The 14694-nt window shown below is 37.5% G+C and overlaps 1 long non-coding RNA gene across 1 annotated transcript in view; it reads left to right on the top strand.

Annotated features, from left to right (window-relative positions):
• Positions 1 to 840: 840 nt before the first annotated feature.
• Positions 841 to 14694, top strand: part of LOC110346369 (uncharacterized) — an 87027-nt gene continuing 73173 nt past the window's right edge. The window contains exon 1 of the long non-coding RNA XR_002390359.2: positions 841 to 996. This is a non-coding gene — a long non-coding RNA (uncharacterized LOC110346369). The remainder of the gene's footprint in view (positions 997 to 14694) is intronic.

Genomic DNA, 14694 nt, shown 5'->3' on the forward strand with positions numbered 1-14694 from the left:
CTTCTTGTCACTATTTAGTATTTTTTTTCTTGCCTCCAATTTTATGACTCTCATCTATACCAAGTGAAAAAGTTCTGTATGAAGTGGCTATTTTAAATGGGAACAACACAAATTTAGACTTTCAAACCAATTGCCTTGCTTTATAATGTCAGCAGCTGACCATTATTCTGAATTTATTCCTTCTTTAAAAATCCAGATTTACCATTTCACTCTTGTTGCCAAGAAAGGTGAGTTCTTGGCTGACTAAAGAAGTATATATCATGTAGATACAAATCTACATTAATAATTTTCAAATATTTCTTCTGCCTTTGACTAAAAAACAGTAAGGTCTTTTGCTAAGGTCTTTCCAAGTGTTATTTAAAAGGCTTTCAGAATATAGAGAGAAACTGATGAGACCTCTTATTGACAGTAAGTGGGAACAGGTGACTCAGGTTAGACTCAGGTTAGACTCAGGTTAGACTCAGGTTAGACTGAGCAGAAGGTAAACTCATCTCATCATGCCAGGAAATGATACAAACTACTCTTGGATCCAGGGGCCGCCTGCAGAGAGAGACTGGGAAGCAGAGTGAAGGGATTTGAAAACTCTAAGACACTGGGGGAAAAAAATCACTGCATTTGACTGAATTTATCTACACCTGGTTAGGATACTTTTCTCTCTCAGGAAGTTGAGGGCTGAGAGCTAAATTTAAAATTATAACAAAGATAGAAGCAATTGGTATCTTAAGTTTTTTGTGAACATTTCTCTTTCATATGAAGTTGGGTTTGTTGTTCTTTAAATCAATTACTCACTAATTTTCTTTCCATGTTTCAGATGTGTGAAACCCTGGAAGAATTGCTATGATGTTTACTATTGAGTTTGAAAAGTAGCAGGAGCCCGAGGTAAGCAAGAGACCATTAAATGCTAAAACATGAGCGATCTGAAGGTTTTTAAGGAATTTCGTGAGCAGAAAGTTTCACCCAGAATCAGCTAGTTGGGAAGAAAGAAAGGAGAGTGAGGTGAGTGACCTTCATGAGATTTCTCTGTGTTCGAGTGAGATGTTATGGACAGGTAAGGATAGAACCTTTCATGTGGTCATGGATTAGAGTGCAACCATCAGTATGAATGCAAGTTTAGCTGCTGTAGATACAGATGGTTGCATACAGAAATGTTTTAGATTGTGTGTATTCACCACTTAGTCTTCAGATATTTATTTCCTTGCTGTGCCAGCTGAGGGCCTAAGAAATGCTCCAGTGGCAAAGAACACATCTAGACCTAACACTCGGTTTCTAATACCATTTTCAAATGAAAGCAACCAGGTTCCTTGGAGAAACAGCTGACTCTAGGACTAGGGCCAGAAATATAGGAAGTGTAACTGAACCTCATATGGTGCTAGAAAATAAGACAGTATTCAAAAAATGTACAGTCAAAAGAACATGGGAACCAGCTGAAAAAGTTCTTAGTGACCAAAGCTGAGTAATAAAACTAATAAAGTAGCGTTGGATTTAACAGACTATGAAGAAAAATTCCAAAAAATTCATGTTCCTGCTTTGATTTCAAGGATGAGAAACATAACTTTCTTTACTCAGTAAGTGTGGGGTGCTTATAGCGATTTCTTTCCAGAGAAAATGTATTAGAGAGAGAGGTTAAAAGAGTAACTTTACAGTGACAAACTTGAAAAACACTACTTCAGCCAGATGATGAAGGTTAACATCAACAGTGATTAGTTATGTACACTTGGTGTGATGATTGTGCAAATTTACCTTTTTGTTCTTCCTCTCCTAAACCTATAAACCCTGTCTAGTCATGAGAGAAATATTACACAGATCCCTTTTAAGGGACATTCTACAGAATACCTAAGCAATTCTCTTCAAAACTGTCAAAAAGTCATAAAAAAAACCTGATAAAGTGTCACAACCAAAAAGAAGCTAAAGAGACAATGACTAAATGTCATATGCTATCCTGTGTGGAATCCTAAAAGAGAAAAAGGTAAGAAATAAGAAAGCCTGAGTAAAATATCAACTGTAGTTAATGTATCTAAATGGGTTCATTAATTGTGACAAGATGTTTTCAATAGAGGAAACTAATTGTGAGGAATATGGAAATTCTCTCTCTTTTTTGCAATTTATCCTTTATGTCTAAAATAGTCTCAATTAGGTAAAAATGTGGCATGGTGGAAAGAAATCACTGATAATCCACAATTATTATTTTTTGTTTCATATGATAACCAGGCATGTTCCTTTATGAGTCCGGGCCTGTTTGTTGATTGTGGGGAGTTGATAGAACCTGTGTCACAAAGTTGTAGCAATGGTGAAATGAGATAATACAGCTGAAGCTCTTTGTTCAGCATAGAGAGTGTACTTGATAGCTTCTCCTTTTTTTCTTGTTCTTTTCCCCTCATGTCTTGTCTAATAAGGCCGAAATAGTGCTATGTAGCTTCACTTTTTTTTTTTCTTCTCCCAGTCAGGACAGGTTTATTTAGAACAAACCTGAGAGGTCCCGCCCTGGCATTTAGACCAGACCGGTCCCTGTTGTACGGGCTATAAGGTCTTTTAGGGTTGTGAGCTGTGAAGGGAAAAGGTAAAGAATGTGCGTGAAAGGTGGTCAGGACCCACGCCGAGTTCAGTGAAAGGAGTTGTGGCTGCCTGCCAGGGACGCGGCTTGAGAAAGTACAGGGAGAGGTGCCAGGCTGTCAGGAGCAGGGCTGGAGAATGACCGGGGTCACGGGGTACAGCTAGGCCGTATTAATCCGTGACTTTGCATCTTAGCAGGGGTATTAGCAGGGGTAAGAGGATGGGGGTGGACTTAAAGTGGCCTCTAGGTCTAGAGGTCAATCTAGGATGGCGGTGGTGGGACGCCTTCACACCTTCCCTGGCGTTTTCTCCCCGACCAGCAACTCAGGAAGCTGCTGACTTGGGGCAAGGGAGTGGCCTAGCTTCAAACCCTGAAGGGTCATTTTACCAGGCATGGGACACCTGATATTTAAGCTTTTCCCCTAGAGGATCAGAAAGCAGCACCACACCCTTTCCCACCACACAGCCTACACAAGTTTGGACCTCTTAAACCAAAACCGGTGGCACAGGTCTCTGAGTCTGGCACGCTGGCAGGCTGAGGCAGGAGGGTCCCAAGTTTGAGCCCAACCTGGGCAACTTAGTGACTCTATGTAAAAATAAAACACATAAAATGTTGATGTATGTATCTCTGTGTGAATGAAGGTCCTGGGTTCAATTTGTGTACCGCAAATATAGATCAATTAATTTTTAAAAAAATGTTCTCTACAGCCCCGGTCCTCTTCGGACGTCACTGTCACCTCCCTATCCCCAGCAGCAAGAACACTGCAAGCCCTCAGTAAAACACCTGTTGAATGAATGAATAAAATCCCACTTAAGGGGGTCTCTCCTAGGCCCCCACCCGATCTCGGCTCCGCCCAGGGGTGAAATCGTCCACACGGGGCAGGGCAGGCTCCGCCAACCCGTCCTCCTGGGGGTCCCTGGCACCTCCAGGCCCTCTGGGGACGGTCTGGACCCAGCTAGAGGTTGTCTCTAACCCCAGCCCTCTGGCCTGCGCCGTCCCTTCCGGGCCCTCCTCCCACGGGCCGCCGCGTTCTGGGCGGGGCTCTGCGCGGGCCAAGGTGGCTGCAGGCGGACCGAGCTCGGGCAGGCGCCATGGCGGGCCCTTCTTCTGTAGCTTCACTTTGACAAGCTAATTCCTGCAATTGTGTTTACCATCAGGTCCTTTCCAAATAATATATTTGGTTTTTTTGTTTTGTTTGGACAAGACAGTGACTCATTCCTAGCATGAGCCTTGGAGGCAGATTATCCAGGTAGAAAGCAGATGGCTGTCTGATTGTCCATTAGGCTAGCCTTCTGGCCCTTCTTAGTAATCACTGTTCTCCAGAGCACATCGTTCATTAACTTCACCAATCCTGTCTCTCATAGCACTAAAGGACTTTGAACTAGAGAAGCCAAAGACTGAGTTTCTCATCTCGTCCAACATCTAGGGAGTCTTGGAGGAGTTACTGCATCCTTGGACTGTGATTTTTTTCATCCATTAAATGTGCAGCCAAATGACCTTTTCTCTTTCACAAGACTGTTGTGAGGACCAGTAAATAAATATACTACTGATAACTGAAACTTGCCCAATTCTAACTTTGCACCAGGCAGTTTCCATGCATATTTCTAAGACAGGTGTCAGTGTTTTAGTGCCACTTTTCAGTGAGAAAATTAGTCTTTGGAGATGTTAAGACCCTTGTCAAATGTCACATGGCCAGTATAGAATGGAGTCAGGATTCAAACCCAGGTCCACTGCTTGTAAGCTGGTGCTCTGACTCATGGAGTTATAGTGTTGATTTGTTATCCTTTGAGGGTCATGCCAAGGAATGCCTCCTAATTGGTGTGGTGGAAATAATCAACCTTGAGCTTAAGCTCCACCAAACAAGCACTTTCTCAATATGACTTTTGCACTTCCTCATCCACCTTGCAGTAGTCAGAAGCAGACATAAACTTAAGGAGGTGCTGGCAGGCTATTTGCTTACTTTCAGAAATACCTCTTTTTCTCCTTTTCTATTTGCTCCTTTGTTTCCACCATGATAGTAACTCTCTTTAGTAGAGGAATATGATGTTTTCAATGTCCTTTTCTTTACAGTTTGTTTAGTCTTGTGAACCAGTGAGTTACAAATTTTAACGTGCATGCAATTACCTGGAAATCTTATAAAAATGCAGACTCTGATTCTGTAAGTTTGGGATGAGGCTGGAAATTATGCATTTCCAATAAGCTTCAGGTGATGCTGATGCCTGTGGTCCCAGAACACCTTTTGAAGGGAAGGTCGTTATTTATACGTAGATGCACAAGACTGGCAGGTACAGCCAGGGCCTTGGTGAGTTCAGTGAGCAGTAGCAGAGGTTGGGGGCTCACAGAGCCGGAGAGTGCCTCTGCAGGCTCTCTGTTCTTGATCCTGCTCTGTAGTGTTCTTTTTCCAGTGGAACATAATGTCAAGAGAGAAGCTGACTGTCCCAGCAAACATACAGCATATGCTTTTTGTGTTCACTAAACTACTATGTGATAAAGGGGTTAAGGTTAGCTAGCTAGTAATTGGGGGTGGCATTAGAATTCTCCTTTTGTGAATTTCCTTCAAATTATTGGCTGAAACACCATTTTGGTCAGTGCTGATGAGGCTGTTGTAGTATCCAGTCTCATTTCCCTTCACAGTCTGCCCTGTGCATTGGTCCTGTACCTGGGGAAAGTGCTGAGCCACATTTCTTTTATTTTTTCTCCTCTGCCCTCCTCTCCTCCCTTTCCCTCCCCTCCCCTCCTTTCCTCTCCTTTTTTCTTTTCTTTTCTTTCTTTTTTTCCCCCAGTACCAGGGATCAAACTTAGGACCTTGAACCTGCAAGGCAGGTGTGGTGCAATTGAGCTAAATCCTCTGGCCCTGAGCCACATTTCTGACAGCATTGGTTTTTGCCTGAGGCTCTGGCTAAAATGTCAGTGGGGTATAAGGTGATTAACTAAAAAAGGACTTGGATATCACCTGTATTTTTCAATTACAAGAACATGGTTGGTACTAAATAATAGAATTTATTCTTAAAATACTAAGACAATTACAGGCATATTACATTCATTTTTTCTTTCAACAACCATTCTTGTAATATCCTTAAAATGTTTCATGGGCTGAAATCGATAGCGGAAGTAGAGATTGACTCATCTGATGGGTATAAGCTCCACTGTTACTCGTTTTAAAAAAAGTTGAGTTTACCCTCCCTTAGTTCTTACAGTATGCTTTTTTTCTTAAGTCCGTAGTTCAGGAAACTATCACATTAAAGGGAATAAGTCCTGTATATTTTTCTAAGTAATGTGGTGGGTTTTTTTTTTTGGTATTGGGGATCGAACTCAGGTCCTTGTGCTTGCAAGGCAGGCGGCAGAACCACTGAGCTAAATCCCTGAACCAAAGTAATGTGTTTTAAGGCCCCAAATTGAAAACACTAGAAAGAAGACCTCATTGCACAACTTTTTTAAAAAAGGTAGAGTATTTGTATCTTTATCGATTATATTATCATAATTTGATACATAGGTGCAATATATAATAATCATATCGAGTAATAAACATTTCCATGTCTTTGAATAATAATCATTTTATGTGATAGAAATTTCATACTCTCATTTTTAGATATAGTCTTAACCAATAGTTATTTTACTATGATATAAACAGCCAGAATTAATTTCTTCCCTCTGTTTTGATGTCTCATACTTTCTTTCCATCTCCACATATTACCTTTATGTCTGTAGTGACCACTGTTCCACTTTGTTTTTCTACCAGGTCTACTTTTGAGTTTCCACAAATGGGTGAGAACATGGTATTTGTCTTTCTGAGTCTGGCTTATTTTGATTAACATAATGAACTCCAGTTTCATGCTTGCTGTAGCAAATTACATTATTTTATTATTTTTATGGCTGGATAATATCCCATTGTGCGCATATACTGCATTTTCTTTATCCATTCACTAGTTGATGTACTCTAAGTTTCCTTCCATTTCTTGGCTATTGTGAATAGTGCTGCAATAGACATGAGAGTACATGTATCTTTTTGGTATAATGATTTCATCTCCTTTGGATGTATACGAAGTACTAGAATTGTTAGACCATAAGATTTTTCTGTTTGTTGAGAAATTTTCATATTTTCCAAAATGTACTAATTTACATTACCACAAAAAGTATATAAGAATTCTCCTTTCTTTGCATCTTTACCAGCATTTGTCATTTTTTTCCCTCTTGATGATAGCTATTCTAATTGGGGTGAGATAATATTTCATTGTAGTTTTGACTTGCATTTTCTAGATTATTAGTGAGTTCGAGCATTTTTTTCATATACTTGCTCATTTGTATGTTTTCTTTTGAGGGGTGTCTATTCAGAATTTTAGCCCATTTCCTAATTGGTTTATTTATTTTTGGTGTTCAATTTTGTATCTTTATTTCCTTTACAGTACACCTTCTTATTCTGATGTAATCCCACTTTCTATTTTTTTGTTGTTTGTACCTTTGGAGTCTTATCTAAAAAAATCATTGTTTACCCCAATACCTTGAAATGTTCCCCCTACATTTTCTTGTAATACTTTTATTTTTTTTCTAGTAATTCTTTTATAGTTTCATCATTTAAATTTATGTCATTGACCCATTTTGAGTTGATTTTTGTGTGTGGTAAGAAGAACAGATCTATTTTTATTCTTTTGCATATATCCAATTTTTTCAGCACCATTTATTGAAGAGACTGTCTTTTCTTTACTATGTTCTTGAATCCTTTTGTGAAAAATCAATTGGCTGTATGAATATGGATTAATTTCTGGATTCTCCATTTGGTATCTTGGTGTATGTGTCTGTCTTTATGCCAGTACCATATGTTTGGTTACTAGAGAATTATAGTATGTTTTAAAGTCAGGTATTATGATGCCTCCAATTTTGTTCATTTTGCTCAGGATTATTTTCACTATTTGGGGTCTTTTGTGGTTCTTTATGAGTTTTAGGAATTTTTTCAATTACTGTGAAGGAAGTAATTTATATTTTGATGAAAATTATATTTGCCACATGGATCACTTTGTGTAGTATGTCCATTTTAATTCTTTCATTCCATAAACATCAGCTATCTTTCCATTTTTGTGTGTGTTCTATAATTTCTTTCATGAGTGTTTTGTAATTTTCATTGAAGATATCTTTCAATTTCTTGGTCAAGTTTATTCCTGAAATTTTTTGTACTTATTGTGAATTTGATTGCTTTTCTAATTTCTTTTTTAGCCAGTTCATTATTGCTATATAAAAGTACTCATTTTTGTATGTTTATTTTGTATCCTAAAACTTTACTGAATTTATCAGTTCTAACAACTGTTTGCAGTACTTAGGCTTTTCAATGTATAAAATCCTGTCATCTCCAAACATGGATAATTTAATTTTTTCCTTTCTAATTTGTATTCCCTTCATTTCTTTATCTTGCCTAATTGCTCTTAAGACTTCCAGGGCTATATCAAATAAGAACAGTGAAAGTGAACATCTTTATCATGTTCCAGATATTAGAGGAAACCCTTCAGCTTTTCCCTATTCAGTATGATACTGGCTGTGGGTTGTTCATGTATAACCTTCAGTGTTTTGGGACATTTTCCTTCTATATCTAATTTATTGAAAGTTTTTAAAAGCAAAACATTTATTGGTACATTTTAGATATACAGAATGATAACATTCATCATAGGGAATTTGTACCTATACATATCTTTTTTCCCTATTCCCCTCCCTGACCCCTCTTCCTCTCCTTATACACAAAAGTCTTGTTTCCATTTTCCTTTCTATTTTCTCTTTGTTTCTTGTCTCTTTTTCCTTTCCCCCTCGTCCCTCCCTTGTTTCTCTTCACATTTGAACATTTTCTTCCTATTTCCCAATATCTATTATACATTTTAGTCCTTATTTCCATTTTTGGTTTCTCACACCAGAGAAGCAATGTGGTATTTAAACATGTGTGCCTATTTATTTCATTTAAGAGTATATGTTATATATATTATATCTCAATAAGACTGTTTAAAAAGCAAAATACTGCAGCCCAATGGGGTATCAGTTTACTGACCAGAGGTCTAAAGGATACAAGTAGGATTCCTATAGTATGTCCCCTTAATCTACCACAAAAGCAAGCTCACAGCCTGATGCCTGCTGGTTCCTGGACAAAGCTGTGGTTCTCTGGGAACTTTGCTGTGTTGGGAGAGTTAAATTTGCAGACTTGAACCTCTACCTACCCCACAGAAGCCAGAACTGCAGGGATAGGAAGCGCAAGATTCTCCATTGGGTTATTAATGATAATAGTATACTGGGCCACTTCTACTTCTTTGCTCTTGGTCCCATGTATCCTTGTGAACAAAGCTTTATATTGAAGTCTTTGATGTAATGGATCAATGACATGCCAAGAATGAGACCCCATGTTGGCAGAGAGCTGGCTCAGCCTGATTCTTCTGCTGTGTTCTCTGCAGCTATTCCAGGGCTCTGTGAGGCTCTTCCTCTGGACAGTGGGCCAGGATGTGACCCGCAGAGATGCAGTGTCACAGGCTGTCCTGCACCTTTATCCCCGGGGGCCTGGAAGGATGAGTTGAGTGGATTTCCATCCCTTTGGATCATGCCTTCTGAATCCCCTCAGAAAGGCAGACACACTCCTAGGCAAGGAATCTTTCCATGTATGGACAAATTACCATCATTTCAGAATGGAAGGGACCTGATTTAATGAACTTAGAGTTTAGGTCATGAGGGTTAATGATGTGCAGTTTTATTTTCTTATAGTCTCTGTCTGGTTTTGCTACTGGGGTATTGCTGGCTTTATAAATGTACTGGGACATGTTCCTTTCTCTTCTATTTTTGGTAAGACATTATGTAGAACTTAAATTATTAATTCCTTAATTGTGTGGCAGAATTCAACTGCAGAATTATCTGGGCTTAAGGTGTTCTTTGCTGATTTCTTAACTTCAAATTCAATTTCTTTAAGAGTTATAGGATAATTTGCATAATTTATTTCCTTTTAAGTGGGCTTTGGTAGTAGCTGTCTTTATTTCATTTCATCTAAGTTAATGAATTTATCGGGACATAGTTGTTCATCCTACCCCACATTATTCATTTTGATGACTACAGTTTCTGTAATGATGCTGCATCCTAGTTTTTATGGTAAAAGCTTAGATTAATGATTAAGGAGCTTTCTTTTCTCAACAAAATCATTTAATGTTATACATTTCCCTCTATACATTACATTAGCTGCAACCTACATATTTTGATTTTATATTTTTTATTTCATTCTGTAAAATATTTTCTGATTCTCCTGGAGAATTCTTATTTGATCCATGAAATGTTTAGAAGTGTGTTAACTTCCAAATATTTAGGGATTTTTTTCCACATAGCTTTCTGCTATTAATTCTGACTTTAATTCTAGTAGAGTTAGAGTAGTAGAGCTGTGCTTAATTTTCATGATTTGTATTCTTTAAAAAATTTTTAAGATTTGGTACTTCCTGTCAGCTGACTACTTTTGATCATCTTAGGTAATTTTCTGATATCAACAGTAATGATTACATAACAAAAGACCAGATATAAAACAAAGTCACCAGAGTTTTAGTAAGCAGAAGTTTCTAGAATTCCAATATATAAAAAATTCTTCCTGTTCATTAATTTTCCAGCTTCCCCATTTTTTTAAATTTTAAAGTTAATTTTATTGGTACATTTTAGGTATACAATATAATGACATTCATCATTGGAGATTTATACCTTTACATGGTGTATCTTGGTTCTTATTTTTTCCCCATTCCCCTGCCCTCCCTTCAACCCCTCCACCCCTCTCTATTTACAAAGATTTTGTTTCCATTTTTTCTTTTTTTTTTTTGGTACCAGGGATCGAACTCGGGTCCTTGTGCTTGAGAGGGAGGTGGCTGAACCACTGAGCTAAATCCCCGGCCTTCCATTTTTTCATATTAATTCCATTCCCTTCTTTCCTTCCCTGACCCCTCTCATTTCCCTTTCCCCTTTGCCTCTTTTCCTCCTATTTCACGTTATCTATTGTACATTTTGATCCTTATCTACACTTTCAGTTTCTCAGACTAGAGAAACGATTCGGTATTTACACACATGTGTCCTATTTATTTCACTTAAGAGTATGGCCTCAGTGTGCATTAATTTAGCTATAAATGTCTCTAATTTCTCATTAGATACCCCTTGTTTTTAAAGGAGTATCATTCTCCATGGAACACAAGTCACTTAAAATATGTAACTGTGTTATTCAAAATTAGCTGTAAATGAGTATGTGCTAAGCAAATTGAGTGATACCATTTTTGTAAAACTGTTCACATGAATAATAAATACTATTGAGAATTATTGGAAAATAAAATTTTAAGGTTTGGTTTCTGGCTAGATTACTCAATACAGTATATATTCCATGTACACTTGAAAAGATAACAGTCAGTTATTATTGGATGGAGAGTCTATAGATATCTATCAAGTAAAACCAGTAGTGTTATAAGGACTCTGGCATTATCACTGAATTTTAGTCTACCTGTCCTACCAATTACTGAGAAAGAGAAGAGTTTCGAATTCTCCACATATAATAATATATTTGCCTATTTCTCTTTTTGGTACCGGGGATTGAACTGGGGACCTTGCACTTGCAAGGCAGGAGGTGGCACCACTGAGGTAAATCCCCAGCTGCCTATTTCTCTTTTTATTCTATCAGTTACTGCTATATCTTGAAGCTTTGTTGTTAGGTATATACACGGTTAAATTGTTATTTTATTTCAGGGACTGATACTTCTTAGCATTTTGTAAAGCCTCTCTTTATCCTTCATAATCTTCCTTATTATGAAACCTACTTTGATTTAATATACTTTAGTTTCTTTTGATTGCTTTTTGCATGGTGTGTCTTTTTGTATTTTTTTCACTTTAACCTAGGTATTTCATTATATCTAGGGTTCTTCCCTTTTTCCAGATTTTTGAAGTACAATTATCAATTATATATGATTTGATTTAATGGATTCACAATACCCCATGATATATACATGATAATTTAGTATATGTATACTTTTTGAAATAATTGCCATAATAAAATTAACACACCCATTACCACACAGTTAACCATTTTGTGGACATATGTGCAAACACTTAAATTCCGCTCTTAACACATTTTAAGCAAACAATACAAAATTATACCAAACAATACAGAATTATAGCTATAGTCTCCATGCTATACATTAGCTTCCCCAGAACACTTTCCTCTTACAACTGATAGCTTGGACCTTCTCACTAACACCCCTCCATTTCCCTCACCATTCCCCTCCCAGCTTTGTAGTTGGTTATAGCATCATGTTAATCCCAATACCCTATTGCTAAATCATGGCTAAAACTGATCATGTGGTTTGTTTTTAAACTCTTGAAAAAACAGCAATAGCTGAATATCTCTAATGTGACAAATAATAAGCTACCCATGTTTAATGGAGACATGTTAGATCCATTTCCATTAAAATTTGGGATAAGACAAATATTAATCCATCGTTATTTTGACTATTTGACATGGGCAAGCCAATGATAGCAGAAAAGAAAAAAGGTAGGATATACAAAGAAAACTTCAACACATTGAAAATACATATATTTTTCAGTAAAATGAAATAAAATCAGTAACATAATAGTTCTAAATAAATACAAATGTCAACCACTTAGAAGGACTTTCAGATTCTCTAACTGCCAAAGCAGCAACCAGACCAGATACCATCAAGGCCAGAGTTTATTCTGGCGAACAAGCGAAACTGAAATTAGATTCACTTTTCTTCATATGACTATCATTTGACTCAAAACCATTTTCTCAAGAATCCACAGTTCCCAGACTGACTGAAAATGCTGTCTCTATGCCTTGCTAAACAGAGTACGAAAGAGATCACCCTCTAAACAAACAAGCAGTCTTGGTGCCAATGACCGGGTCAGCAACAGCTCGTTTGCCTGGCTTCAGCAATGTCTTTCCTTTGTTAAAATGGAACAAAACAAACCAAACAACAGTCTTCAAAAGTAGGACACAGAAGATAGCCGCTTTCCTCCTGAGTAAACACAAGTGTGACACTTCCTGAGCCAAGCAGAATGGTCCAGGAGCTGGAGTGGGGAAGACCTGGATGTGAGGCGTCAGGGATGAGAAGGGCACCTGGGAAACAAAAACCCAGGTGCAGGCAAGTTTCTCAAGATGCTGGTTTCTCAGGTGAACAGAAAGAAAGGAGCCAACGGTCTGAATGGTATTTCTTCATTTCACTTTGGATTCAAGACTTTTTAATGGTTTTCATTTGCATACTTGTAAAAACTCCATTCACTGGGTCATATAACATCACTCTCACATAAGGATCACTAGATACTCAGATATCTTTCTTGGCAAGGCCTATTTCACTCTCACAATTCATCAGTTTTCCTCAGGGAGCCCAAACATGGCCACTGCACTGGGTTCCATGTCTGAGGTCCAGAGCCAGGGTGGGGGAAGGAGGGGGAGGAGGGGCTCAGGCACTGTTTATTAAGGAGGCTATCTTTCTTCTAGTGAAGGTGTTTGGCTCCTTCATCAAAGATTAGGTGGCTGAGTATTTCTGGAGTTGTTTCTGCATCTTCTAATCTGTTCCATGGATCCTCAGGTCTGTTTTTGTTTACCCGTACCATGCTGTTTTTATCCTATTAGCTTTGTAGTATAATTTCAAGTCAGAGGTTGTGATGTCCCCTACCTTGCCTTTGTTGCTCAGGATTGCCTTTGAAATTCTAGGTCTTTTCAGGTTTCAAATGAATTTTAGGATTCTTTTCTCAAATTCTGTGAGATATACTGTTGGAATTTTGATGGGAATTGTGTTAAATCTGTGACAGTTTAGAAGTATAGCCACTTTCACTGTATTGGTTCTTCCTACCCAAGAACAAGGATATCTTTCCATTTTTTGATATCCTCTTTGGTCTCCTTTTTCAGAGTGTAGTTTTCAATGTAAAGATCTTTTAATTTCTTCATTGGATTGATTCCTAAGTTTTTCATTTTTTTGGATGCTATTGTGAAAGGTGTTGTTTCCCTAATTTCTCTCTCAATGAGTTTGTTATTTATGTACAAGAAGTCTATAGTTTTTTTTTTCTTCTTTGTACCAGGGATCAAAATCAGGCTGTTGTGAGGCAGGTGGGGGCACCACTGGGGTAAACCCCCAACCCTGGCTATAGATTTTTGAGTGTTGACCTTGTATCCAGCTACGCTACTGAATTTGGTTATAAAATCTAGAAGTCTTTTGATGGAATTTTTGGTGTCTTCTATGTAGAGTATCATGACATCTGCAAATAATGATAATTTAACTTCTTCCTTTCCTATGCTTATTTCTTTTATTTCTTTCTCTTATCTAATTGCTCTGGCTAGTGTTTCCAGATCTATATTGAATAAGAGTGGTGACAATGGACATCCTTGTCTTGTTCCTGATTTTAGAGTGAAAGCTTTTTTTGTCCATTTAGTGTGATGTTGGCTGTTGGTTTGTCATAGATGGCTTTTATCAAATTGAGATAAAGACCATCTATTCCTGTTTTCTGTAGGGTTTTATCATGGATGTTGGACCTTATGAAATGCTTTTTCTGTATCTATTGAGATGATCATGTGGTTTTTGTCCTTGGTTCTCTTAATATGGTGTATTACATTTATTGATTTGCATATGTCAAAACATCCCTACATCCCTGGGATGAATCCTACTTGGTCATGTTGTATAACCTTCTTGATGATTTGCTGTATTCTGTTTGCCAGTATCTTATTGAGGATTTTTGCATTTTAGAACTTGAACATATCATCTCATTCTCTTCTGGCCTGTGAAGTCACTGTTCAGAAATATGCTGGCAGTCTAATGAACATTGCTTCATATATGACTTAATTCTTTTCTTTTGGTATTTTAGAATTATTTCTTTGTATTTTTGACATATTGACTATAATATACCTTGGTGGAAATCTTTTTTGGTTGAATCTAGTCAGGGTCTTTTGAATTCCTCATATCTGAATATTGAGGATTTGGGAAGTTTTAAGCTATTATTTAATAAAATAGGTTTTCAGTATATTTCCCCTTTTCTTCTCCTTTGTAACCCACATAATAAATATTTGTGTAGTGGTGTTCCATGAATCTTGTATACTTTATTCTTTTAAATTATTTCTTAATTTTTATTTTTATCTGGGTTAATTCAAAGACTTGTCCTCA

The sequence above is a fragment of the Heterocephalus glaber genome, unplaced genomic scaffold, assembly GCF_053883595.1.
Source record: "Heterocephalus glaber isolate CG9 unplaced genomic scaffold, H.glaber_assembly_v1.0 deba00001429, whole genome shotgun sequence".
NCBI classification, from domain to species: Eukaryota; Metazoa; Chordata; class Mammalia; order Rodentia; family Bathyergidae; genus Heterocephalus; species Heterocephalus glaber.